At 37.1% G+C, this 25,257-nt stretch overlaps 1 protein-coding gene across 2 annotated transcripts in view; it reads left to right on the top strand.

Annotated features, from left to right (window-relative positions):
- sema5ba (sema domain, seven thrombospondin repeats (type 1 and type 1-like), transmembrane domain (TM) and short cytoplasmic domain, (semaphorin) 5Ba) overlaps positions 1-25,257 on the top strand; it is a 156,007-nt gene that overhangs the window by 20,272 nt on the left and 110,478 nt on the right. For both annotated transcript variants that reach the window (XM_067444244.1, XM_067444243.1), the window contains exon 2: positions 14,674-14,745. The gene's annotated coding sequence lies outside the window, so the exon portion shown is untranslated. The remainder of the gene's footprint in view (positions 1-14,673; positions 14,746-25,257) is intronic.

Below are 25,257 nucleotides of genomic sequence, written 5' to 3'. Positions count from 1 at the left end.
TTCATATTTCGCTCATGTTTGAACGTTTTCAGTGTTATTTTCGTACCTCTTTTATGTTTATCCGAAGATTAACAAGCTCAGTAATGTTGTGTGTAAAGTTAGCCAGCAAACAATCTAACATTAGGAGCAAATGCGCTATTACATCAGTGTTATCAACGGTAGGCTAATGTACACGTTTGGAGTTAATTATGCTGTTTTACACTGCAGTTTGTCAGCGGGGAATTAAAAAATATATGTTTGTGCTTTCTCACAGTCGGACAGATAAACGCTGGCTTTTGAGACTGGCCATCTTTCCATGTCTCTCGTCTCGTGCCACAGTGACGTTAACTAACTTACGTTAAAGCAAAAGGTAACGTTAATGCAAACTCACGCATTCCTTATATTACAACCGTTTTAAATGTATTGTTAATCGAATTCGAGTTTCCTCTATCATATGTGATGCTAGTTAATTTGACTAAAGCAGCTGAAGCTCCGGGGTGAACAAAGTGACTTGAGGAGCATTTTAGATCCTGTTTTGCTAACGTTAGATAAAATTTTAAACTGTTATTTGTTTCTCATGACGTTTTCTCATTTGAAACTCACACTAACACATTGTTGCCATGCTTTTAAATCTTTTCAGAGCAAAGACGAAGGTGCAATGGCAGCAACGTGGCTACAATTCTTTGAGTAAGTAAGTTAGAATTAACATTGAACAAATCAATGGAATTTTGTAACGTTACTGTGCAAAATGCAAATGATAACGTTATGAACAGTTACATAATGTTCATACAAATATAAGTTTGTTCTTCAATTTAAATTTTTGAATGAATTGCTATTTTTGCAAACGTAATTATGACCATAAATGTCTTTTAGCACAACTTGTAAGTCTTCTGAAGCAATATGATTTTTTTAAAAGGCTTAAAGTCCAAAGTCCAGTCTGTCTATCATTCAAAGTCATGTTGTATTGCTTCAGGAGAATACTGGTCAAGTCTTGAAAGTTGTTGTTATAGTCGGCTTTCCTAATATAAACAGAAACATTTCGTGTGTTATATTTTCACTGGCAGTTATCCTGAAGTTGCCTTGGGTTTGTAAAGGTGTAAGGTAATTGGCCATGCTAGATTTGCAGTGGTTGAAAGAAGTCTTGTCATGAATCATAAAAAAAACTACGATCCTGGCAGGTCTGTTACTATTTAAAAGGAAGAGTCAGGAGATGTTTTCAAGACACAAGGTAGGACACATGTCAAAACTACATTACATTTATTTAGCAACATGTTAACCTTTCAGCTGCCACCAGCATAAATGCATGGTGTGGTTACAGTGACTGATAGTTGATCATTCAAGTTGTCTTAAATGTATAGTCCACTTGCCAATACAAATTCAGTCATGATTCATAAATTACCAACCCTCATATTGTTCCAAACACATAAGAATTTTATTAATCTGTCCATTGAAAATCTAGTCTTCAAAACGTTTAATTTAGGCTTTCATTAGCATATACATTGAGCACAGCAAAAGCTTATTTGACACATAATAAACCAATCTCAGCTCAATCTTAAAGGAATCGTTCACCCTGATTTACTCCCCCCCTCAAGTCCTCCTTGGTGTAAATGACATTCTTCTTTCAGACGAATACAATCAGAGTTATATTAATACGTGTCCTGGCTCGTCCAAGCTTTATAATGGCAGTGAATGGCAGCCCAAAATTTGTAGCCCAAAAAAGTGCATCCATCCATTTTAAAAGTGCTCCACACGGCTCCGGGGGAATAATAAAGGCCTTCTGAATTAAATCGATGGGTTTGTGTAAGAAAAATATCCTCTCGTGATTCAAAACGCTTGTGCAACGCCCGACATCATCGTCACATCATTTATGTTTTTTACGCTGCGTCCGCCGTCAACGCCGTGGCTGTTATGCTTTTTTACGCTATATCCGACGTCATCGTTGCGCCGGAAACTAGTTATTTTCTTATTTTATAACGAGTTAAATATGGATATTTTTCTTATATAAACCCATCGATTCACTTCGGAAGTACTTTATTAACCCTCCAGAGTCATGTGGATTACTTTTATAATGAATAGATGCACTTTTTTGGCTTCAAATTTTGGACAGCCATTTACTGCCATTATAATGCTTGGATTAACCAGGACATTTATTAATACCGCTCTGATTATATTAATCTGAAAGAAGAACGTAATTTACACCAAGGATGTCTTGGCATTATCCATTTAAAATTTGTTAATCAAATCTGTCTTGTTTCACTTTGTCTACACCGGATGTGAGCAGCGCGACAGGACAAAAGAGCCCCTTATAGTCCGTTATGTTGTCTACACTGGATGCGGCGTGATGTGAGCGACAAATCTTTGACAGTAAACTGTTGCCTCTTTCTATTTATGACATACTGACATGAAAAACAAATGTTTTGCAATGTGTGCATTATCGCTTGAATTCAATTCAATTCAATTCGTCATTCAATTCAAGGTCTAGAACATTCGGCTGATACACCCCTGAAAATGTTTTTCCCCCAATTAAACCTTGCTGACAAACAACTTAACATCTTTACAAAATTGAACTACAGGGTTTTAAATAAGAACACGCCCAATTAAATCAACAATAATCCGTTCCTTATAACAACGTTTTTTTTATTTATGAAAATTGAAATATGGTGTCTGCCCTGACAAGGGTTATTTTTATATGTGGTGACATACAAACTTTTTTTCCAATGCATATAGAAAAAGGAGCTTGACCAGGTGCAGAAGCCAACAGTCACCATCCTTACTGTCGAGGAGGAAGAGGGAACGTTACCTTTAAACCCACTGGATGCTTTGATTGTCTTTAAAGATGAGGTGGTGATGTCTGCCAAGTCTTCGGTCAGTGCAATACACTTAGAGTACATTAAAGATCATACAGTGCTTTTGCTTTTTGAGGAAACGTACCTTTTTACATAATTTTTTTTATTTTATATGTTTGGTTATTTAAATGTTATGACTTTTTTAAACATGTTTGTGCTGTTTTATTTGGTGAAAAAGTCTAATATTTTTTGTCTAGTTATATTTGTGAACATATGGCATACTGTATTTATGATGTAAATGTTATATTTCAATAAATTACTTAAAAATACCCTCCTGTTCTGTCTTCATTTTGTACCAATGTTAGCTTGTGCTTAGTCTTATGTAACTTAATCACTTTGAGTTTGATGAACTTAAACCATTTGCCGCAATCTGTTTCCTAAAACCATTTAAGTAACCATGTAGTTGTTAAGACTTAGTTAGATTTGTTACCTGAATTCAAACTGAATTAATAAAATTAACTTAAAATCTTTAAGTTCAGTTTACTCTTAATAATTGATCAACACAACACTAAAATATAAGTTTTAACACTTAAACAACACTAAAATATGAGTTAATTTAACTCAATGTATATGAGTTTTCAGTACTCATACTTAATGGTTTTAAAACTTAATTGGTTTGAAGCAATCGGTTTCCTCAAATGGTTTGAGTTACCGTAACTTGTTGGGTTTTACAGTGTGGGTTTGGAAAAACATGAGGATAAGTAGGCTAATTAATGACAAAAATGTATTTTTTGGGTGAATGAACTCTTTAACCTCACCAATGTGCACTGTGCAGAATCCATGTACTGTAGATAATATGACTGCAGCCATAGTGTGCCACTGTGTGTGTGATAGAGCAAATTTATAGTTATTATTCAGAGGCCATGATGGATTGGGGCAAATGGTGAAATTTAGCCTGGTTTTCACCCATACACATCGCAGGATTAGCACTCCCTACTTCTTTGAGAGACCATTTACACAGAATGCATTTTTGCAGAAAAATCTGAGATGCGGAGCAGTGGAAGGAAAAAAAAGTAAAACATCTTTTAACATAAGAGGCACATTTTAGAACGCTGTGTTGTGTGAGACACGGTAAAAGATTTAACACACTGCAAAAGACAATTCGCAAGCACAACAGTCAAACACATCAGTTTAGCACTAACATTTACATAGAAAAAAAATGGAAAAGCAGCAAAAATGTGTTCCGTGGGAATGGCCCTTAGCAGCAACCTTAAGCCCCTTACACACTGGGTAGTTCTAGGAACTAGCCACCAGGGTGGTTCCCCAGGATCTAAATGTTCCCCTAGGGTCATTTTCCTGCTTGCATTCACACTGCCAGTAGGAACTCTGTAGTGACGCAAACCATGCTTGTTGTTGTGACTTATTTTGACAAGCGCAGCTGACATTTATTTTGCCAGTGCTGTGAATGCCAGAGCCTGAGCACACAGCTCTCTGTCTTCATTAGTTTATGATCTGTTTAACAGTCCTGTCTAATACGTTATTAGATACAACCATTTTACAAAGAAAGTAGGCAGTAAATGAAGTATTAGCATTTGTCGTGTGGTTGATGCCCAATGTCGCTAGCTGAGCAGAGATACATAATCGTGTTTCACTTGGTCACCTCACAGTTGCATTAGATTTCCTCCTTAGCGTAAAGGTTGAGAGATCCATCTATCCCTGTTTGCATGTTCAGTAAATATAGGCTATAATCCGTGTGCATACACAGCTTTTTTAAAACTGGCAGGTACTGGTGTTTTGCGTGGGTCTGGCCAATTCAGCGTACATATCAGTAGAAACCCTGAAGTATATTCAAATGCCCCCCTCCTGAGACGAGCGATTTATGCATTTTATTTCTGGAAAAATTACTCAGATGACGCAAATATCGTCAATTTGCATCAAAGACTACAGCCAGCAGAGGGAGCTATTTCCATATGTTTTCAACCCGCGCATGGTGGGTGGGGTTGCACTCACACCTCAGCTTGCAGCTGCAGGCATTCATGTAAATGGAGCGGAGCGGAGCGGCGCGGAGCAAAGTGAGTGTTTCAACTTCTCAAATTAATTCCTATTAAAAGTTAAGCTTTCAAAGGCATGAACTGAAAACGTGCCAGACTGAACACGCGCTGTGAATGACTGCCGCGGACGCGATTACCTCAGCTCTCACCCTTCACAGTGATTCAGTAGCGGTGGCTTTGCGAGTGGCCTCGTAGGGCAGCGACGCATTCTGGGAATTGTTGTCTTTCATCCCCATCAGACAAAAATACATTTTCTGTTTTTTCTCAGTCTAGAAAGCACCAAATTCAAAAATAATTTCACATTTCTACTACATTAATGACCCAGTTTAAATACAGGTTCATCTTCCCAGTGCTGAAGTACCCCTTTAAGTTATCGTTTTCAGGCCCCTAGAAAAAGTTTTCTGTTTTTAGTTGAAAACAGTGTCATGGAAACAGCCCCCTAATCACCAAAGCAGATGCTTAAATATACTAATTAGAGTACCGAATGAGTTTGATTGTGATGAGTAATGTGTTGTTGTATTGAGTGCCTGCTCATTCATTCCAGCCCAGAAATGTATTTCAAAGAGCTTGTAGAGTCATATTGAGAAATGATAGATAGATTAACATGTTTACATTAAGGAAAACTAAGTGCATACTCCTGATGTTTTGGAAAAAAGACAGTTAGGCCGGCTATCCAGGGGTTATTTGTTTTCTGTAATGATCTCATTAAAGCGAGAGGTTTACTCTGAATCATTAATCACCCTGTTGACCATCAGAAGAGGGAGCACATTTCTGTGGCTTTGTGATCCATCTGACTGGCAGTAATTACTCGCAGGATTGGCACTTCATCCACTGAATTTAATTCATTTTCATTCTAGAAAAGCTCCAGTGTTCATTAGCTTCAGAACTTCAACAATGAGATGAAGCAGGTTTTTTGGCATAAACTGAAATAGGTGAACTTTTGATGGCACCAGGCATTGAGTGCTGTAGAAGCTCTGTTGTGATCTCGGCTTTTGATGTCGCTGATGTTTGATGTGGTCATCACAGACGGGCACTGGAGACTACAATGAAGACTTTTAAGGCATTAAGGTGCTCTGCAAACCTCAAGCAATTCCAATGCACCTTCCTGTGAAATCCTGCTTTTGCATGCTCCACGTTTCGTGCTCGTGCAGTCTGTCCTATTCCTCTTCAGAATTCAATGTGGAATTTATTGCCCTCTCATTGTCCAGAATCTTAAATTCTTCAGTCACACGTATATTACTTCAATTTCCTACTAAGACACGTTCACTTTGAATCCATGTGTTCTTCTACTGAGAAAAGTTTTATGAAATTGAAACATATGGGTTTGAATTGCATATAGTCCATCAAAGAAAACTTTAGGATGACCATACCACTCTTTCAAATGAAAAAGCCTGTATTCTCAGATAGCTACATATCATTTTTTTTTAAACTCTCCAACGCCCTCCAACTCCAATGCCTTCCTCAGGGAGAGCAACACAACAAGCTCAGCTCTGGAGGGATATTCCAGAAAGCAAGGTAAACTTACCATCAACCAACCCAAAACCTTGCTGACCGGTTAGAAATTTTGTCCGACTTAGAAAGCCGGTTAGAAATTTTGTCAGACTAAATGCTCACAAATCCGTTTTTTTATAACGCTAAAACCTCTTTTCATGTAGTCGTGATGTTATATTGTCATGGTTATCAAAATAAATATGACAAAAGCCATAGACCCCACTTCATTGATTGTGTAGGCTTATATGTTGAACTTTATTCTTGTACAAACAGACGCTGTATTAAGCAGTGCATTAAGTATTTCATGACCATAATGTCTCTGAAACATCTGTGTATTTGACAAATATTGCATTTATTTCACTATAGCTGTGATGTATATGCAAACACAGAGCAAGGATCACTACGGGAAGCAGAAACTGATCGACTTCATGTCTCCGTTTGCAGCTCCTCCCCGCCTGCACGTGGCAACTCTCGCCGATCGGTTACATCCAGCCGCAGCCGATGTCGGGCACACCTTTCACCAGTTGCTGTTTGTTGTGTTGCTCTGCCTGAGGAAAGCATTGGCCAAATCGTGTGCCATGGTCATCCTAATGTTTTCTTTGATGGACTATTACAAAACCTAGACCATAGAGCATTGACTGCACACTTTTCCCTAGGATGCACTCACTTCTATTGGACTTTGTTTGAATTTGGGCATATCATTTAGCTGTCAGCGTAGTTGTGATATATTGCCATTCCCCTCGGATGTTATTGATTCAGTGTTCTGTTCGTGTCTTGCTATTGATATGATATCTGCCCATTAGAAGACCAATATTAATTGAAAAACAAATAGTGGTTCAAGTTGGAAAGTTTGAAAAGAAAATGTATCAGAAATATTCAACAAGTTGGATGTAGTTTTGTGCAAACACATGTTGGACTATCTGCATGAAGTCTGTTCCATTTAATGGGTAGACTAAAAGAGACAGCATGTAGACTAAAACGTAGACTAAAATAGTGTAAATCGACCAACCATAATTTGTGTGCTATTCATGTGTAATGGAAGAGGCTGACACTCATTCATCCAGCCACCGGAGGGAACCCTCTCCTTAATACTAACTGGGACTCTTGCTCGTTGGTTACTTCCTGTTACACACAGTATAAATTGTTGTGCCATTCCACTGCCACTTTGCGAAGTATTGCCAGTTATTCACTGCCTTACCAAGCGTTAACCCTTGCCTGTTGGTTTGCCTTTGTGTTACTACTTGCTTTTTTTGGGAATCACTGGCTTCTGGTATGGCTGTATGCGAGTCGAGTTCAGGCGGAAGAGTGACCTCTGACCCGACACATGATACAGATGTTCATGATGATACTAAAATTTATGAATTAGGTTTTAATTAATTCTATAAACTAATATACAGATCTGCCAACATTGTCGCTATATGATAAATTAAAATAAGTTGTTAACATCACTATTTTTCTCCAGAACGACTGTACAGCCAAATCTAATTTTGTTGCAATACTGTCCTGTTTGACACTGTGAAGCTGCTTTGACACAATTGTAAAAGCGGTATATAAATAAAGTTGATTGATTGATGAACGCAGAATCACAGAGGATAGAGAATAACAAGACACTGGTCACACTTTAAAAAAAAGGAGAAATGTCTGAGAATTTTGATTTAGGAGAAGAGGAGCTTGAGTTGTCCCAAACATCTAGGATGCCTTGAGAATGAGTAAATTATGGGATCATTTTCATTTTTGGGTGAACTATCCCTTTAAATAAATGCAGCCTTGGTGAGAATAAAGAGACGTTTTTCCAATCTCAAAATTCTGAACAGTAGTTGTAACAAAATAGGACTTTTACTTTTGAATAAAACAAACAGTAAACTGTAATTTTGAGGAGATAGAAGTTGATGAAAGAGCAAACTTTAGAGATTTGTTTTCTTCATCGCAGACTGGTGCACTAATAATTAAAGAAATCTGACATAATCAGATGCTGTAGTCAAATTAATGTATTCTAGTAAATAATTAGTAAGTTGTTACATTAGAGATGTCAAGCACAATTTGTCGACAAATACTGTAGCTACACTCTAAAAAATGCTGGGTTAAAAACAACCCAAGTTGGGTTGAAAATGCACCGACCCAACAATTGAGTTGTTTTAACCCTATGGTTGAGTTGTTTTAACCCAGTGGTTGAGTTGTTTTACCCAGTGGTTGGGTTAAATGTTGCTTAAGACAACCCAATTGCTGGGTAAGAACAACTCAACCATTGGGTTAAAACAACCCAATTGTTGGGTCGGTGCATTTTCAACCCAACTTGGGTTGTTTTTAACCCAGCATTTTTTAGAGTGTATCTTGTCGTGCCACTCCAGGCTTGTTGCATTCTGGGGTGGGTGTTATTATATCCACTGTGGGAGGCGTAATTACTGCAGCTGTGTTCCCTCCGATCCCAGTCACTGGGCCGCCGACCCAGGAGGTCCCCTTCCCTTAGACCGCCACGTCTTTTATTGGCTGCCTTTTGTGTGGATCTCGCCCAACCTCCTGCTGGCTAAATGCAATTGATATGGACAATGCCTATGTTTTTCCCCCTTCATATAATTTTTTTTATGTTATTCATTTTTGTAAATGACTCTTATAACATCTTTGTTTAGATTCGCAAATGTAAAACCATAACATGCCGACAATGCTACATTGCTGGACCGTGAGACATTTTTAAAATTTTACTTAAATTAATGTGCAAGAAAATAAAATCCTGCAATATTGACATTTACATCATCCTAGTTTCTGCCTTGCTGTCTTTCTATGGATGCTGCCCGCTGTTGCTAACTGCAGGATGTTTTATTTATTTTCATTAAAAAATATATTTTTGGTCTCTTAATGAGGGTGACATTGACTTTAGGCCGTGTGCAGAGATAGAGTAATTCTCTTGGGGTTTGTACTTGGGTCACATTGTCATGAATCGTATATGAGAGTGATCTGAACACATCAAATGAAATGGCCCAAATCAGATTTAAACCTTTCAGCCCTTAATGTGATCATAGCTAATAAAAAATTCTGCACTACTTGCAGGGATGCTCAAACCGAATGGTTAAAGTTTGAATTTGCATACTAGCATAGTAGTCTTACTATTTCTTCCATTTGGCTTACTGTTCCGAATTCTGCCAGATTTGGGTTGGTTTACATGGTCAAGATGCTTGTACATGCAACTGCAAAAAGCATTTTCCATTGATGTTGGTTTATAAATTTGCAATATACTGCATTTAGTTTTTTTTTTAACGTTTTTTATTTTATTTATTTTTTACATTTCTTAAACTGATATTTCCTTTACATTATAGGGGTATTCCATGTCGAATCAACCACATTTAGAAAATTCAACCACTTTTTATTTTTATTTTGTTATTACTAAGTAATCCACTATTTCGTGGTTGTGGGGGAAGTCAAAATGACAATTTTCACATGAGATTTCGAGTAGGGGTGGGATAAAATATTGACAATTGTTTTCTTTCTCCGTGCAATAAAACAATCAATATGCCAAATATTGATAGATAGATTTCCCTGCTCCCAGAATCACTACTTCATGGCTACTTGAGGTTACGCTCAACACATGAATGAGGGAAACCTGAACATAAGTTAACTAGCCTAAGAAAAAGAGTTTTTTAATGGGATTGCGTACAGTAGTGTGAGTAAAATATAATAGATGCCTCAGCCACGTTTAAGGCTGGAAAAGCTGCACTTAACCTTTTCACAGGCATTTAGTTTTCATTGTTAGACAGATATCATGATGTATCATTATAGGATTGTCTAGCATTTGATTTTCTCAGAATTGCTGTATCGTGATATTATTGGTATCGTGAGGCTTGTATCATATCGTATTGTGAGGTACCCTGTGATTCCCACCCCAAATTTGGGGGTAATAATGATGGCAGCATCATTATTTTATTTCTACACAGAGATTGGTGATAAATACACCTCTCCCTTTCCCTTTTAGTTTTTTAACAAACCTTTCTTTTGGTATCAATATTTTTAATGCTCAATATGGTTTAATTCTTTAGAAATGGGGATCTCAATGTGGCTCAATGATTAAATAAGGTTTCAGTGGTCCACTGAACCAAATGTGGGTCACTTTTAATATTTTTTTCTTTCAAAGAGGAACAACTGAAGAAGAAATAATGTTAAACCTAGAAATATATCACATTTAATAAAACATAATTTCTTTTCCTTGTTATATTGAGAAACAGATGTTAAATCCAGTGTAACAGCAACCAATACAATTATATTTTTTAGTATCCTCCTTCAGAGCTGGAAGGCCAGCAGTAGGTTGCAAAAAGCAACCTTTATCATCTTCCCAGAAAAACTACTGCTGAAGCAATCATTTTGCCACAGTCACAGGCAAATTAAAACTCTGAGATCAAACCATAGCTTGCCTCACCCCCCTGCTTCCCACCTGCAGCAGCATTCGGAATCTGTTGCTCGCTAGACTCCCTTAATCTTGGGCCCTGGGGATCTTGTTGGAGCCTGTTAGCAAATGTTTATCCCACAGTGAACACCTGGTTGTTTGGAGAGTACGCCCACAGTGCACTGCCATCCCCCACCCGAGCAACAATGTGCTTAAGAGTGAGCCGGCACATCGTAGTCGTACCACAGTGTGCAGCTCGTCGCATTCAACATTGTGATTAGCATAAGCCTCATTTAGTCATCCTTTAATGAATAATTTTTCCTGGGCTTATTCCCAGCTGTGAAAACACATTAAATGGTAAAGCTATGAATTGTAACCTTAAACTTGATATTACCCAAAGAGACCCTTTAACAAAGCTTATCGCATATCATTAACCGTGATTACTCATATGTCCCCAGGGATTTCTAGCAGTTTGATAGAATAGCTCTTTAGTGACGTTTCATGGAAAATCTTTAAGGAAATGCACATAATTCAGTGTGTTTATACCGAGCTACTGTTATACCAAGCAAGTATTTATACTTTAGCTTTCACATTGTGTGCACAGTGCAGGGCAAGTTAGTCCTTACCAACTGCCTTAGTCAAATCATGGTCCCATCAGACATTCCTGGCTCGACCGAAAATGAAAACTTCGGTCATCATTTACTCATCTCATGTTGTTCCAAACCTGGATGAATTTCTTCGGCGGAACATAAAAGAAGATTTAAGAGGTTAGTTCACTCAAAAATGAAAATTCTGTCATTAATTACTTCCCTTGTGTCGTTCCAAACCCTTTTGTTCATCTTCTGAACATTTTTCATTTTCATTTCATTTCATTTTTGATGAAATCCGAGAGCTTTCTGTCCCTCCATCAATGGCTACATAAACTGACAGTTTGACGATCATCAAACTAATCTATATGAACTGACCGTTTTAGTCCAAAGTTTCTGAAGAGATTCGATATAGCTTTATAAGATTTAATTTAGGCTTTTATTCATATATAAACTTTGATCAGCGAACATAAACAGAAGCTCAATCGAACCCGCTTGACGCGTGAGAACAAACCTCTTGCGGAAAGCCCAGATATGCTGTGTAGCACAAGAATGAACCTCATTGGTTCTCTTTTGGACTAAACCGCTCAATTCATATGGATTAGTTTTATGAACGTTCCCTTTATGAATTATTTGACGTGTCAAAGTGTCAGTAGCATAGCTGTCGATAGGCAGACAGAAAACGTTCACATTTCATCAAAAAAGATCTTCATTTGTCTTCCGAAGATAAACGAAAGTCTTATGGGTTTGTAATGACATGAGGGTTAGTAATTAATAAATTTTTTGGTGGGTGAACTAACCCTTTAAAGAAGGGCTGTTTTTGTCATTATGAGAGTCGACAGGGTCCAAAAGAACGTGAAACCCCCTTTGATTTTGATTTTTTTTTTTTTAAACAAAAAAAAACAAAGAATTTTTCCAAAAGATCTTCTGTTGTATTCCACAGAAAAAAAAAGACCAGATTTGGCCAGATTGTATTTTATTTATAGCCTTGCGGGTCTAGTGGTCAACGTGCACTATTTTCACCCTGGTTCAGCTTCCTTTTCCAATCATGGGCAGCATGTCCTGAGGCTTTGAAGCCTCCTGAGGCCCCCTGGCAGTCTGAGACTCTGGGGCACTGGCCTCATTGGCCATCTGATCCATAATCCACTCCTGCCAGCTGCAAGCCTGCATGTTTTTCAATAAAGACATTCAAAAATTTAATCGAAAAAGATATTTCATTTTAAAAACCTGGGCAGAAAAAAGGAGTGTAATTGAGTGTCATAAAAAAGGACTTTCATATGGAGATAAGCTACTTGTTGAATCTAGGATGTTGAGGTTGCTCGGCCTGTGGCTGAAAAACGTCTTGATTTCAGTGACCTTTTAAAGCAGTAACTCTCAGTGGTTGTCAATTGATTTATTGAACATGGCCTTGAAATGCGGGTCAATCAGATCATAGGAGCAGGGGTTCGTTGAAGGGCTTCATTATTTACTCCTTAATTACTCTGGCCCGGTGTCTTGGTCCTTCTCTCTGCTTTGCACTATACAATGCTGGACTAACCTTTGCTAGATCCTGAGAGACAAAGAGAGCACAAAGCCCTTGTGCCTGGTCTGTGGTGGCTTATGAAGTGGAGCGGCCTCTCTCTTTGCTCTTCTTAATCTTAATTAAGTCCTGAACAACCTGGCTTTGCTCTTATCAGAGACTGATGTTGTCGAAGCTGTGGGATACTGCATTGCACTTTTAATTGCAAAGTTTGATAAGAATGGAGTAGAGCTAAAAAAAAAAAAAAGGTTTCATTTATCTTGAACTTTTGAACAATGTTAAAAATATTCATGAAATCAACTAAGCCATGTTTTTTGTTTGTTTTAAAAAATAAGATTTTACAGCATGTAATGGATGTTACTGTTATTAAATAGTTATTATAGTATTTACATGCATTTACTTATGTTTAGCATTCTTACTTTTAACCTAATTTAACTTAGTTTGAATAACATGCACTTCATGTAATTGGGTCTCGTGCGCCATATTTTCATCCATATTTATTTGGGACAATTTGCAACATTTCATCCTTTGATGACACTTTAGTCTAGGGTCCAATTCTCACTATAAACAAGTTGTTTATTAGCATATTACTAATATATTAGCTGTTTATTAATACTTATATAAAGCACATATCAATGCCTGATTCTGCATGACCATATTCTACATCCCTTAATCCTACCCAATATCTAAACTTAACAACTACTTTACTAACTATTAATAAGCAGTAATTTAGAGTTTGAGTCAAATGTTGCAGTTAATAGTTAGTTAATAGTGATAGTTGAACCCTAATCTAAAGTGTGACACATCTTTTAATACAAGATGATCTGTATTGCACCATACCGTGCACAAGTCTTAAGTCAGTATGATATATTTTTGAAAGAAATTCACACTTTATTCAGTTCTGTATAATGTTTTAATGTTACAAAACATTTAAAATAAATGCAGTTCTATTCAACATAGATTCCTGAAATAATGTATCATGCTTTCCACAAAAATATTAAGCAGCAACTGTTTCTTGGGCACAAAATCAGAATGGTTTCTGAAGGATCATGTGACACTGAAGACTGGAATAATGGCTGATAAAGAATTCTGAAGTTATTGCAATATTTCAAAATATTACAGTTTTTACTAAATTGTTCACCAATAAATGCAGCCTTGGTGAGCATAACAAACTTTTGAATTATGTCAGTGGCGTCTCAAAAAAAGACCCCAACTTTTGAATTATGTCAGTGGGGTCTCAAAAAAAAGACCCCAACTTTTGAATTATGTACTGTATATGGGATGGTTGGCTAACCTGAAAGTTTGTTAAACAGTGGACATCCAATAGGGTGTAAAGGGTGGAAAGAATGTTTGCAAATCCTCTTTGGGAACAATCATTAGCCAATGTAGCTAAGTTCTTACTAATGTATTAATCTCAGGGGGTACATGAAGTAAATAATGTAGGTCATAGGGGACAGCATTTAAAAAACGAACCCTGGGTTAGTAGCTGGTGCTGGTGCTCTATCTTATGTGTAATACTCATGTATCCTTTTCACCAGCATTCCAGGGCCTTGGTTTCTATTCCACCGAGAGAGTTAATGGTTTGTTTATGAGTGTACACTTTTAAAAATAAAGGTTTCAAAAGTGTTTTTTCATGGTGATGCCACAGAACCATTTGGTTCCCCTGAGAACTTTTCAGGGAACAGTTTCTAAAAGATACATTTTTGTTTAGTGTGAAAAATATTTAAATAATCTGAATAACCTTTTTCTACTACAAAGAATCTTTAGTATAATAGAAAGGTTATATGGATGTTAAAGGCTCTTCATGGAACCATCAATGCCAATAAAGAAATGCTCTTGATTCACTACATAAAACACTTATGTGCTTCCTCTGATTCTCTCTCCGCAGGCTACTGAAGGATTGCTACCCATTTCTGCTATAGCCCTCCAGCCTCAAAGATGACATGCTCGTGATGCCTCTGTAAGTAGTTTTTGCTTGTTTTATACAGTTTGCCAGATGCAATTACCAGAATGAAACATGAGAAACTGGGGATGCACGATATAGCCACCATGTATGTTCTTTTTTTAATGTTATCGCTATCGAACCGATAAGACATTTTTGCATATATATTAAAGCCGATACATAATGGATTATTTCCTTCAGCTGAGACACTTCAGATGCACACTGTTCACTGCTCAGTGGTTTTGAATTTCTTGAAATATGATTGAAATCACTTCAAAAAGGAAAATACGTTTAAGTGCAAGGATGTCATAAAAGCTGCATACAATTATAATGAAAACATTATAATTGTGTGTTTGGGACATGGACTTTTATTGGTGAGACTTTTTTTTTGTAATCCGGAGTGGATTTAGATATATTGGTTATTGACTTTCAAAAACAAAGAATTATCTGTTATCGTATTGGTCAAAATGATCATATCAGTACATCCCTATGAGAAACATACATAGGACCATACATAGAACATTAACCAAACTTGGTTTGCCACAATAAAAAACATTTTTTTTAATTGTATTAGCATTGTTGTATTAAAGTGATTTTTGTGCATGAGATGTTGTACAATGAGAAGTTTGGTATATTCTGAAAGTTTGGTATGCATTTACTATGTTTTATTTGTAAATTTTGAGGAAAACTCTTTCAACCCACTTTCAGTCATCTGCTTCATACTTGAGTACAGCTTTCGTGCACGGGAACTCATAAGTCATAATAGAGATCTCCAGTCTTCCTGGAGAATCTGCGTGAGGTTTTCTTTCTTTTCTCTTGCTTATTCTTTTTGTCTTTTGTTTTTGTCCCCCCTGACACTTCTCGCTCTCTGCTTCTCTGTCTCTGTGACTGCGGACAAAGTCAGGGAGCCTTTCAAGTCAAATCCCTTTATTCTATGTCAGAAATTGAGTGTTTTGAAAAGGAGCGTTCTGGCAAAGAGAAAGGGCTGAAACTTTCATTGCAGCCATTTATGGAGCAGCACAGCCCGAGGCTCTTTTTCCTGTCCTCAAAAGAAACCGTAAGAGGCTGACAAATTTAATTGGCTGTTTGTAAGCTAATTAAAGCTTGTATGTTGATGTATTTGACAAATCACAGGGGTCTTTTTCATGTTTCAGATTTCTTCTGAAAATACATTTTGCAAAAAACATTTTGCACTTCTCTGTGAAAGTACCAAATTCTTCGAAAAAGCTTCACTGAAATTGATTTTGAAAATGTACGTTTGCAGTCACAGTCATTAGCAAGGAAGGATAGATGTAGTTGTAACAATCAGACCACTGGAGGCGAGTTCGCTGAACCCAAGTACAGTTCTTTATTTAACTAACGATACCCAAACATAAAAAAAAAACAACAAGGCTTGGCTTGACCATGGGCCTGACTCATAAACAATCATAAAACTCACCAAACAGCAGGGTACATAAACAATACTAAAAAAAGATTTAAGCCAAAAATGAAGGCTTAAATACACAAGGACTAATGACAGGACAAGGAACACTTGTGATCAATGATTAAACAATTAAAGGTGTCATGAACTGGCTTTTAAAAAAAAATGTATACTGTTGTCTGAGGTCAACTTATGAGGTTTGCATGTTTTTACATTCAAAAACATCATAACTAATAAGTAATAGGCTATTTTCTACACTGGTTTTGAGGCTCTCTCTAAAACGCTGGGTTTTGGTGGGCGTGCAGCACTGGAGACTTGGAAGTAAATGTGGACAGCTAGGATTGGAGAAGAGTTGCATATTTAATGAGCATCAACTCTAGCCTGACAAGCCAGACCCACATCAAGATGTTTGGTCTGGAAACTACTCACCATTGACAGGGCTCAATCCGAGGGGCGGGATAAACGGTTGTCTTTAAAACTCCCTCTGCACAAGATAGGATAGCGCTACACCAACCAGAGCAACGAAGGTGAAACAGAGCTTGTTGATAGATTAAACATTCACTGTATCCGGTCGGCTAAACTCCGAACACATCTTCCCTTCTTAAGAATGACTTCAGTGCCGTTCTTTGTTCTTTTCTCAGAGAAAAGGTTAACTCCAAGTCTTCCAGAGTCGCGGTCAAAGCTGATCCGAAAGACTGCTGGCGTTCGCCAGTTTCTGTGTTTACTACTAGAAGCACGCAAACGCAACTCGGCCGTCGTCATTATGGCCCCGCCCGCCGACTCTATACACGATGTGATTGGCCCGTCCTGATTGAGAGAAATACAGCTCAGAAGGGTACTGAGAGTTCCTAGACGACACTTGCGGGCAGATTAAATTTGCTGCCGCTAGGGTGCGTCTAGATTTCTAGGCTACATCAACTCCCTTGTAAGTTCACATGAGGGAGGGATTGTTTTGAAAACGTCAACTGGAATAATTCTCTGACAGTGCTCTCAAAACGTATTTATCAAACAAACACAATGATTTATCTCTCATCCACCCCAATTGATTTCTTTTTTTATTACTTTGCCCGCCCAATCGGTGGATATAAGCGTGAACCGCACACACACGCAGACACGCGCTCTTCAAATACCAGGACGAGAGTTAACAACAGATCAGGAAATGAATTTTATTTTACTATTGAAAATGACCGGCCTGCCAACGTGCTTACATTTAGGTAGCCTGTCTGGAAAACACATACAGAACATCACACAAATATATATATAAGAACATTTTAATAAATAAACCTAAAAAAAAATACCTGCCTAGAGTGGAAAATAATACTTTGAGTGCATTTACCGATTATGTCTGGTCGCACACCGGACGCAAAACTCAGCTCCGCGTCTAAAACCTAATACCGTACGGATGCACACATTTATACGCTCAAGCTCAAGTTTGAATCGACTTCTGAGAGAAGAGCTGCACGAGGGGTGTATCTTGTAGTACAGGGTGAAATCAGTATGTACATTGACGCCCACGGACAGGTGCCGAATGCCGAATTTTAAAGTGCCATGTGCCACGTCTTTTAAAATATTGAGCACATAGCCAAAATGGTATGATCCTCGTTTCATAACACCGCGTCGATTTGACTGTGAGATCGGTGGTCGAATCTGGCTTCTCATATCAATGCATTGAATCTTCGACTATACGGGGTCACCTCTACATAATAGCAATGAGAGTCTCAATGGCCCTGATTTTCCTTCAAGCTAAATTTCTAAAAGAGTTTTTCAAGATGCATCCAGCACACATTGGAGTTGACTTTAGTTACAGAGGAACACATTGGTTGTCTGGGGATTAAAGATAACGAATTGCCAGACACCTGGGTGTCGACTACTTTCCCACTCACCAGGTTCTCTGATAGAGCAGCCAGGGTTCCAACTCTCTGTGTCCCCAAGCACTTCACTTCCTCTCTTCTGTGCTATGTATATTTTTACTCTACATTGCATCTTTCTCCAAAAGTGTATTCCACCAGTGACTTAATCCCGTTAAATGACATCATTTTAGCAGCTGGTCTCAATCATTGTGCCCTTCTGAGAAGACTCTCTTTTTTGTTTATGTTTATGCTCTTCTGGGCCCGTTTAGTGAGGCCAGGAGCTGTAGCGTTGTTTTAATTTCGATCCACTGTTGTTTGCCGACATTTGGTTCGGGATGACAATGAGCCGGAAGAAAACAAGCCCTTTTACGATATGAATAGAGTAGGAACTAGAATGGGACTCCTCATCTGTAAGCTCGCTTTTAAGGGTCTGTTTCCCTCTCGGCCGAATTAAAGACGTGCCATTATGCTTGGCAAATTACTACGCGCTCTTTGTGGTTCAACCATGGTACATTAGTGTGCCTTAAGATGGTCTAGCTGTGCCCATTCACCTAACAAAGAGAGGTTCCCCCTGGCAGATCCTTGGCTGGTCACACAGAGGAGCCATTCACACCAGGCAGAAGGGGCCGTACGGTAGAAAGCTCGGCCACAAGGCAGCCATGACAAAATTCACTAAAGTATTGCTTGCAGAACAACCATTTCCTCAAATGCAAACCAATTAAGTTTGATTTGACAATTGTCCAGGCAGAGAAGCAGAACATCTGTGTAGAGCTGGAATATCTTAACAGAACTAGCCATGCCTGTGATGTTTTTGGTCTCTGTGGAAGGGAAGAGGTGGAGTTGCTTGTTTTGGGTTTCGGCTTTGTGGATTTTGGAATTTAGGGGTGGTAATATTGTAGCTGGACCCAATTACAATGGAAAGAATTAGGTGCCTCCCAGTGGATTCTTACTACATTGTTTTGCTGAAGACTGTAGGACTACACTCTAAAAAATGCTGGGTTAAAAACAACCCAAGTTGGGTTGAAACTGCACCGACCCAACAATTGGGTTGTTTTAACCCAATGGTTTAGTTGTTTTAACCCAGTGGTTGGGTTAAATGTTGCTTAAGACAACCCAATTACTGGGTAAGAACAACTCAACCATTGGGTTAAAACAACCCAATTGTTGGGTCGGTGCAGTTTCAACCCAACTTGGGTTGTTTTTAACCCAGCATTTTTTAGAGTGTATTAACTCGTTCATTTTAATAATTAACACATTTCATTTCACGCATTTCAACTTTCAGTGTTCAACTTTCATTCTTTCTATGACATAGAGCAACTGTTCACAGCTACATGAAATATTCCTTGCTGACAGAGTAGCCTCATAAATTAATCAGAATAAACAATGATGAAGACAAGAATATTATCATATATTACAACCTAGGTGGAGACCTTGAGAAAGGGAGCCAGAACTTGTGGTATGAAAGCAGTTTTTAATTCATTCTGTAAAATAGTTTTCTCTTATATTGAGTCCAGTTCCCCCTCTCATCATAAATTAGTAGTAGGGAGTGATGATGGGGACCAAGAGCCAATAAATTGTGTGTTGCTCTCAGGGCCATTAAGCCGCGTGGTCTGGGCCCACTGGATCTTTTATCATCCGCCTTGGATCAGCGGCTGTAAAACGGTGGCTAACATTGTGTGTTTATTTCCCCATAACAAAAGATTAGCTGTCTACAGCTCATGAGTTCAGCTAATGCTCCTCGGGAACTCGAGCAGCCGTGGAAACATAAATCTACTCGCCAATTTTTGTTCTTTTCTCATTGTGCTCACCTTGCTTTGCCCTTTTCCTACTTTCTCTCTTCCTTATGACTTTTAACTGATTTACTCAGTCTCCAGTCTTGACCTCAGACGGCTCGCCCACGGACTGGCCAAAGCCCATTTGCTGACTGTTAGATGCATATTGCTGGTGGAAAACTGACACCAGTTCAGCTTGTGGTTACAAAACACTGGGTTGATGCATTACTGAGGACTAATCGCTGGTGCTGATTGTTTTTCCCCCTATCTTAGTGGCATCAGATGTAAGGCATTTAGAAGATAAGTTCCCTTAAACTTCCCCAAAGTTTATAAATAGACAGATATAATATGGTTTGTTAAAAATAACGATGTATAAATCCGACAGACATAGTTACGCTAATGTATGTTGCTGTTGATCGATACGCATTTTGGAGTTGTCAGCGCACAAGGAGTTTTCTTGCAAGTTCTTGCACTTGAACTGACAAATTCACACAAAAATTATGCCAACATGTCCATTTTGATGAGTATTTTATACAAACATAATAGGTTATGTCTTAAATGAATGTGAACAGTTGAGAAAGAGAATGCTTGTGTTTAGTATCAGTGTACTGGATCCATAGATTATGTCTTAAAGTTACAGCAGCCTAATATTTCTGATGATGTCTGTTTTTTTATGTTAATCAAACAACATAAGACAGCAAAAACACTCACTGCTCTTGACTGAATAGCTTTTGTAACTTTAATAATTTACATTTAATCATTTATATTAATTCATATGTATTAATTTATACAGTGAGGATTATATGCAATGTTATTTCACATTTGATTACTTTATTTAATTTCTGTATTTACAGTCTGTCTCACTCAAACCACAAACTATAGATTTAAATATGATATGTATGTATATACAGAAATTATAAAAGATAGACAGACAGACAGACAAACAGAAAAGGCAAAAATTACATTAAATTGATAGTGATAGTAAAGACATTTAAAGTTGTCTTTTGAACTTTTTATTTATCAAAACTCCTGAAAAAATATGAATCAGCAGAACTGTTTTTAACATTAATAATTAGAAATGTGTCTTTAGCTCCAAATCAGAATATTAGTGATTTTTAAAGGGTCATGTGACACTGCCGATTGGAGTGATACTGAAAATTCAGCTTCTATATCACATTGAACATAATATTTTAAAATATAATTGGAAAAATAAAATTAGCATTAAAATAGAAAATGGTTATTTTAAATGTTTAGAATGTTTCACAATGTCATATTTTTGATTAAAAAAAATCGTTTTTTTTTCTCACAAAAATATAAAAAAAATCTTACTGACCGACCGTACAAAGTTGACAAGTACAGTTTTGTATTTATTTATTCGGTTTTAGTTAGCTTCCATACAACCTTTATAAGATCCTAAACAGCATGTGGGGAAAAAAAAAAACATTTTTTAAAATTATTTTTACATGCATCTCAGCTGAAACTGGACTTGATTTCAGGGTGTCCGCGGGGTTTTAAAAAGTATTAAAAAGTGATAAATCAAAATTGTCAAATTTAAGGCCATTAAAAGTGTTAAATGTGGTCTCAGAGGTATTATTTTTTCCAAATTAGGTATTATTTTTTTCAGACAATCAGGTGTCCTATTCTATTGAAATTCTATCTGCGTTTGCGTTAGTTCGTTTAAATATGGGCTTCAGCATATCTGGGCACATAATCAAAGATCTTTCGTCTCCGTCTCATGTGTGTTTGATGCTGACGTCATATTCAGTGGTCGTTCGGCATCATCTCAGAGCACTGCGCGCTCAACAGAAGGGGCTGGCTTATGTTTTATTTTAGACTTGCTTCAAGGCATATCTTCAACGACTATCCTCATAAGAGCAATCTTAAATGATTTATATAAAGTCTAAAATGAACAAAAAGAGTTGTGAGAGAATGAGGCGCGATCCATAGACGGTGAGATCCGCGTGTCTGTCTGTTCTTAAAGGGACAGCAGCCAATAAAGCTTCCTGTCAGTAAAGTTAAAGAACAAAGGGAACAGAGAAAAGGACTCGCTGCTCTTGACTGAATAACTTTTGTAGCTTTAATAAGGATTAACTCTTTAATTTATAGTTTATGCAGTGCAGACTGCATATAACTTTGATAACTTTATTAAATTTCTGTATATTTCCCAACTGTTAAGACAGGAAGGGCAGGAGTAAACATGACATTTATTATGGGTTTATGTTAGCATTGTTTTAAGTTTACTTAAATTAAAAACTGTTATATTTTTGAAGCCTAATAATAAATAGCAGTATTAATATCAGTAAAACTGGCCTTCATTCATAAAAAGATGCCATTTAAACAAGTATTTAAAATATACTGTCTTTATGTTGTTTCTACATTAATTTGATTAACTGTGAAATTATTATATTAAAAATATAATAAAAATGTACAAAAACATTTCTTTTTTATTGCGATTAATCACAGAAAAAAATGTGTGATTAATCTAGTTAAAGTTTTTGATCGATTGACAGCACTATTTTTTTAGTATTTTGTTAAATTCAACAACTTATCACGGTTATAGAAATGTAATATTTGGCTTAGGTTTTGTTGTTGGAAAAAAAACACTAAATAATTTAATTGCGGAATTACCAATTATTAATTGAAATCAAATGTGTATGCAGTAATGCTTCTCCTTCACCAACCTTTGTGAATGTTGAGATCTACTTTACTGTGTCTGAATGATAACTAATAACAGATTTCCTCCTGCTGTCGATTCTAAATCTATTCTTTTTTGTATGTTATATATGTCAAAATCTGTGTAAATAATAGAAAGGTCGCTGAAAAAATATTCTGAAGGTAGTAAAAAAGGTATTAAAAAGTAGTAAATTTAACTTAAGGATTGCTGTATATACCCTGGATTTATGCCGAATCTCAAAAGTCAGCCTATGCGAGACTATGCATCTGTCTTAATTAAGTTGACTTTCATTTCATTGTTTGAGGTTGACTGTTAGTGATACAATTATTCTGCACTTATTCAGTAGAGCGCATGATTGTGTCTGATAAGCATATTAATCCAGAAAACAGCAAGAATACTTGCATTCCTGAATGTAACTTTGGAGACAGTGATATTTATGAGCATGTTTTTGCACATGTTTTTACAATGTTCAGTGGAGAAATCATTTAAACATTGTGAAATGTTTTCTAAGATGGATGTGGATGTGTGGTTCTGAGGGAGAGGATTGAGATAGGCCTCCAGTGGAAGCTTCCTAGAATGATTTGCTGCTGTGGTGGAGGGTTGGAGAGGCGGGGGGTGGCTTACTTTCTGGGTCATGATTCAGAAGTTAAACCCAGGAGAGATCTGCACTGTGAGTGAAAATATTTCAGGCTTATGGAAAATGATCATATTTACAATTCACATTTTTCTAATATACTTTTCTAATTGTATTACTTCTGAAGCTTGTGTTTGCCACATATTTGTACTCTACTAGACAAGGCATTTGCCAGGTGTAGACATAGTGAGTGACATAATGTGCCCCCTCCCCAAAATGACTTGTCAAGTGTAAGGAGAAAATTAACAGGAAAAAATTGTCAAGAGATTTCACTTGAATGAACTGTAATGTGTTCCTCCTGGATTTATTTAAGTCATTATCAGTATGATGTGAATACACTTGATAGTATGCAGTCATAAGCTAAAACAAATAATTAATTTGGTGTGTTATATTATATGAGATGTGAACAATGTACATTTGATCTGTAATTTTAAAGATTATTTTGAATGGAGTGTGTCATGATCAGAATTTTTTTTAAAATATTTTTTCTAACAGTGTACCTTAAAATTCTGTCATCAGTTACACATACACCCTCATATCGTTCTAAACATGTGATTGACTTTATATTTTGAAAAACAAAAAAATTTTTTTTAGTCCATACGATGAAAGTATATTAGGTGTCAATAGCTGCATTTCCATTACATTTCAAATTGCACAAATTGAAATTGCAAATAAAAAATGGAAATGGAAACAATTTAGTAAACTGCTGTATATCGTATAAAGTATTTTTTAGTTGCATAACATCGGTTAATGGGAAAGCCGTCATTTGCAATGTTTTTTATTGACATTTCGAAAATAATGCAACAGTTTTATACATATCTGTAATGGAAACTCGAATATATATATTTTTTTGAGTTCCAGAGAAGAAAGTCAGCCAAAGCTTTGAAACAACATTTGAATTTTCATTTTTGGGTCAACGAACCTATTCACATGTTAAAAGGTTAGTTCATCCAAAAATTTAAATTTAAAATGTTGTTTAAAAGCTTTGGCTGACTTTCTTCCCTGGACTTTCAGCCTGAAGCAATGGGATGCATTTTTAGACAGTGGTTCCCAACTCACCCACAGCTCTGCACATGTTGTACGTCTCCCTTTTCTGACACCCTAATGAACCAATCTGATCACATGTAAATGCTTATAAATAGTACGAGTGTGCAATGTCGTGGAATGTATATACCAAAACTCATTTTGGCGTGCATATGATACGCTGTTTTTCCGCGTGCATATGATACGCACTTTATGGCGTATATATGACACACTCTTGGGTAGGATTAGGGTGGTGGGGTGGGGGGTTCGTACTTATAATATGCCATAAAGTGCATATCATATGCACGCAAAAAACGTCTCGGTTACGTATGGTAACCTTCGTTCCCTGAAGGAGGGAACAGAGACGTACGTCAGAACTAGAGCGACGAATGGGGATCACCATTCGTCGGCCTAGTTCTGACATACGTCGAACCTGACCAGCTGAAAGGGAACAGCGTGTGGGACCCCAGGACTGGAGTTGAGAACCACTGCCTTCAGGCTTGAAAAGATGCATTATCTTTAAGTTAGTTGGCCAAGCAAGTTTAGCTTGTAAAAAAGTGGGATTTTTGTTTATGCAATTGCTATAGTGTGTTTTGGGTTGTTGTTAGGTGTTGATTATGGTCCAAAGCAATTAGCCTCCCACAAATCTCTATGACATTCTGCTTGTATGTGTGGCTCAGGGGCTTCCATTAAATTAAAGTTTTTTTTAATTTATTTTTATCCCAACTGTTTTATCACCCACCAGGTAAATATAATGAGTCTGATCACTAAAGTAATTGCACTGTAAGCACACCTCTCTGCACTAATTGGGGTATCCTTCATGTCTGCACCACAAATGAGTTGTGCATTAGTTTAATACTTAGAGGTTTAGAAACAAAGCAAACACCATTAATTATTCTGTAAAATAGTACAGATGAAATACCACAACTTGTAACCACATAATTTATTCATTTTATTCAACAGTTGTAATTCCTTTCTGGGTTGGAGGGTAAAAGATTGGGTGGGTTACAATAGGCTTGTGCTATGCAGGAAGTCACTTTAGCTTCAGTGGAGGCAACTGGCAGAAAATATCTCTTAACAAGTGGTATATTTTAATGTTGGTCTTTTCAGCAGGGTTATTAACATCATTCTCAGGGAACCCCGTGTACAGTTCTTAG

This window comes from Pseudorasbora parva, chromosome 5 (genome assembly GCF_024679245.1).
Source record: "Pseudorasbora parva isolate DD20220531a chromosome 5, ASM2467924v1, whole genome shotgun sequence".
NCBI lineage: Eukaryota > Metazoa > Chordata > Actinopteri > Cypriniformes > Gobionidae > Pseudorasbora > Pseudorasbora parva.
The sequence above is the reverse complement of the archived record's forward strand: the minus strand, read 5'-3'. Positions and strand labels throughout refer to the sequence as shown.